This window comes from Myotis davidii, unplaced genomic scaffold (genome assembly GCF_000327345.1).
Source record: "Myotis davidii unplaced genomic scaffold, ASM32734v1 scaffold233, whole genome shotgun sequence".
NCBI lineage: Eukaryota > Metazoa > Chordata > Mammalia > Chiroptera > Vespertilionidae > Myotis > Myotis davidii.
In genome coordinates, this window is record NW_006285917.1 from 2,409,726 (window position 1) to 2,413,864 (window position 4,139).

At 55.8% G+C, this 4,139-nt stretch overlaps 2 protein-coding genes across 5 annotated transcripts in view; both read right to left on the reverse strand.

The window, feature by feature from the left end:
* The window catches only part of ATG101 (autophagy related 101), a 29,152-nt gene extending 25,594 nt beyond the window's left edge, over positions 1-3,558 (reverse strand). For both annotated transcript variants that reach the window (XM_015559622.1, XM_006757055.2), the window contains exon 1: positions 3,552-3,558. The gene's annotated coding sequence lies outside the window, so the exon portion shown is untranslated. The remainder of the gene's footprint in view (positions 1-3,551) is intronic.
* The window catches only part of NR4A1 (nuclear receptor subfamily 4 group A member 1), a 20,845-nt gene that overhangs the window by 11,308 nt on the left and 5,398 nt on the right, over positions 1-4,139 (reverse strand). For 2 of the 3 annotated variants that reach the window (XM_006757058.2, XM_006757059.2), the window contains one exon: positions 3,433-3,537. The exons of the other annotated variant lie outside the window; for it this stretch is intronic. The gene's annotated coding sequence lies outside the window, so the exon portion shown is untranslated. The remainder of the gene's footprint in view (positions 1-3,432; positions 3,538-4,139) is intronic. 3 annotated transcript variants of the gene reach the window in all.

Sequence of the window (4,139 nt, forward strand, 5' to 3'; positions counted from 1 at the left end):
CAGGTAATGATGAAGCAGGTAATGATGAGAGATGTATCCAAAACTAGAGGGAAGAACCAGAAGGTAAGAAAGGGCCACGATAACACAGGAAGGGCAGGGATGGAAGATGTCATATTGGAGATAAGACAGCCAACCATGTCAGGCTCCCACTGCAGGCCCAGCCCACCAATCTGCCCTCATAACTCTCCCATATAAGGACCTTGGGTTAAACCTTCCCACCACCACCTGGGCACATGGCTCCTCTTCCTTCTATCCTAACCCTGCTGATCCCCTAAGACAGCTCATGTGCCACCCCCTGGGTCAGCCTCACTTAGTAATAAGCACCTCCTCACTGGGGGTTGGGGGCATGGGGAATACTGATCAAGGGCCAATCCAGGGCACTTTGCATGGATTTTTCCACGAATCCTCTCCTCAGCCTTCCAGGAGAATTCTGACCCCCATTTTATAAATGAAGAGATGGAGGCTTGGGAGCAGGACTCAAACTCAGGTCCCCTAACTCTCAGTTTTGTGCTGGACCCAGTGTCCCCTTGTTTCTTATAAGGGCACCACAGAACCAGGTACACACAAGCATTTGTAAATCGAAAATGGTGCCAGGAGGGGGTCTTTGGAGGGACTGGAAACCTTCTGATTCACAATCTGGACATGGCCACCCACTCTGGAAAAGTCACGAAACTACACTCTTAAAATATTACACCTACCATTTGCATGCTTTGTGGTCTATATATTATACTTTCAAAAATAAAAGTGTAACTAAAACACAGTCACGCCTCAATGAAAGCAATATCTATATGTAAATGGTACAGATGCCGCTGGAATTTACTCGTTCAAGTGTGTGTTTCTGAAATGACCGAGAAACAGCGCTGTTTCTCATTATGTACTTGTTCTAATGCTACTTACTCAGAACACAACTACAGTCGGGAGAGCCCATGAGATCTGACATTACGGAGGGGTCCTTGCACACTCAGTATGTTTTCTGAACAACTCACTAGGCCCTTGCCCCTCCTAGTCACATCTTAGGGGGACTTACCATGTGTTCAGCCACACCCCGCCCCCTCCAATGTGTGAACATGAGAGCAAGGCCCTGTCTCCCCCAATTTGGCAGGGGGACCCCTCATGCATCCTCAATAGTAGTAGCCCAGGGCCGTCCCAAATGGGTAGCCAATGTTCCCAGCCCAGAGGGAGGGCGTGGAGTTGAGTGAATAGAGGATGGAGGAAGTGGAACTGCACAGCCCCTTTCCCACGCTGGCCCCTGACCTCAGGCTGCCCCGCCGCTGCTGTGCAGAGGGCAGGAACTTGCCCCACTTTCACCAAAACCATCCCCACCCACAGGCCTCCACACCCACCCCAGGGTGGGCAGAGGGAGCGAGCTTTGCCTTCTCTCTCTGAGAAGTGGCCAGGGGACCTTCCCCGCCTCAGCCCCAGGACCTATGCCTGCCCTGACCTGGCCACTTCCTCTTCCTGCCCTGACAGTGGGCAGGGGGATTTGTGCTGGGGGTGGGGACACACTGCCTACTGTCCCAGGGGGCTTCCCACGGACATATGTTATCTCCCTGCAAACAGGCTCCCAAGGACGTGGGCAGGTTGGCCGCTGCCCCCCACCTCTCACCCCGGCCCCTGGCCAGGGCAAAAGGCAGAGGAGCTCTCAGAGGCATGTGTGACCAGGAGCCAGCAAACCTGGTGTGCAACCAGTCCCTTGCCCTCTCCGAGACTGTTTCCTCATCTGTCCAATGCCGACAGCATCACAGTCCCGGGGCTGTGAGAATTCACTCCGCTAACTGGGTGGGGGGGAGGGGGGGAGGCTCAACAGTGAAGTGGAGCACCATCTGGGAACGGGGACTCTAGGGACCTGCAGCAGGATCCTGGGTCACAGGAAAAGGAGACAGACACCAGGGTCCTCAGCTAACTGGGGAGCCAGCACCCCCTTCTTTAAGAACCAGAGAAAAACAGGGCTTGAGTGAAAGGAAATGAGAGTGTGCCCAGAGACGTGGCTCCACCCAGCACCAGAAAATTCCAGACTCTGTATGCAGCAAGTGCTCAATACGCTAAAGAAAGCTAGCTAATTAGGGAGGGCAGGCCTCTCTCCACAGAGGTCATTTTCAGTCCAGTGATTTCTCAACCCCACTTCCCTCTCAGGCCAGACGGAATTAACATACAGCACAGAGGAATAAGATTAGACTTCAGTAAGAACAGCCAGAGCTGGGAAACGCAGACAGGGTCACGGAGTTCCTTTGGGAAAGGACAGCCCACACCTCCTTTGCACCCTCCTCAAACCCCTTCTATGCACCTCCATCTGCTCAGCTCCTGGCCAGCAATCCCCTCCTCCTCCCTTGGAGGGTCTCCCACCAGCCTGCAGAACATCAACACCCACCGAATTCTCCTGCCCCTGCCCCGGGTCTCCACCCAGCCACCTCGGGCAAAATTTCAAATTCCAAAATAAAAACCCTCTGATAATGAGCCCCAGCCGGAAAGACTGATGCATTTTCCTATTGTTAAAGTATTTTTAGTCACAGGCTCTGGATTCGTTTAGAGACTCACGTTCAGAAAGGGAAAAGGTTCTGTTTTTTTTAAGCGCTGAGAATGAGAGCACAAGAGCCTCCCACGTAAGGAGCTGCCACTTATTCTAGGCCAGGCCGAAGCCGCTGGCCGGGGGCCGGGGGAGCATGTTTGTGGCAAGCTGGCTGGCGGACCTGCCAGGCCTCACTCCAGCTCTGCTTCTCAGGCACCCAAACCAGCTGGGAAGCTGGGCAAGGAGAGTGGGGCAGGCGTGGGGAGCTCGGGGCAGCCAAGTCCAGGGGTCTGCTTCCCAGTCCCAGCAGGGGGCGGTCCAGGGACCCTACTCAAGAACCAAGGCTTAAGTACCCGGGTGGACACCCGGCTCACTCCAGTGCCCCTCCCCACCTGAGCACACCAGTGCCTTGTCCAGACCTGGGCGACAGAGAGGAGGCTGGGACCCTGTTGGAGAGCTCCGAGGAAGGAGAAAGATGGCATCGTGTCTCCCGGTTCTCAACCACCGAGTGTCCCCAGGTCCAACTCCCATCATCCAACTGCAGTCAAGCCCTTACTCCAGTGGTTCTCAACCTTCTGGCCCTTTAAATACAGTTCCTCATGTTGTGCCCCAACCATAACATTATTCTCGTTGCTACTTCATAACTGTAATGTTGCTACTGTTATGAATCGTCATGTAAATATCTGATATGCAGGATGGTCTTAGGCGACCCCTGTGAAAGGGTCGTTCGACCCCCAAAGGGGTCGCGACCCACAGGTTGAGAACCGCTGCCTTACTCTCATTCCTGGGGACATAGGCCGCCCTTGCTCCCTCCTCCTCCCCGGCTCCTCTCGAGGCTAAAGGAACCACAAAGCAGACAGTCTCAATGGAAAACGATCCAAACAGCCCAGCTCTTGTGCCTCAGTTTCCCCATTCCTCAGACTCACCAGTTTCCTCCTCACAATCTGCTTTGACTCATCGTGGGCAGCTGCACGGAGGGAGGAGAATCCCAGGCCCCGGCTGGGGGCCCTTCCCGGCGGCCTCAGGGAGCCCTGAGGGAAGAGACGCGACTGCCCAGTCAGCTCCTCCTGCCCAGGGGAGGCTGTGCACCAGCTGAGCAGGCTCAGGACGTGGAGCTGTCTCCAAGCCAGCATGTCCTCCTCTGTTTATATAGCAGAAACCAGAGCGGCCTCTGGGGACACGGGAGCTGCCTCAGGGCCCTCTTGGCTGGAGCCTGACTTTGGCCCAGGTCAGCAAGAGCCCAAAATAGTCAACTGACGGGAGCCCCGGTGTGAGCGTGACCCTGGGCCCGTGCCCAGGCCTGGCAGACAGGTGTCCACGTCACAAGACCAGCAGCTCTCGCGCTCACGGGGCCCCAGCTGGCAGCCCCTCGGGGTGGCCTTGGCCGTATATCTGACATGAGAGTTTCACCCAATCACCCAGACGATGAGGCGAACGCAGGAAACCCTGTCATGGGGGCTGCTGTGTACCCAGAGGGAAGGCTGGGAGCTCAGGATGCCAGGTCTGAGCTGAGGGGAGAGGTGGGGCCGAGTGACGGGAAAGATACCAGGCCCACTGCTGTCCTCTTCACTCACGTGCTGCCCAAGTCGTGATCTCCGGCTGACCAGGACACCTGCCTCTCCCACTTACAGGA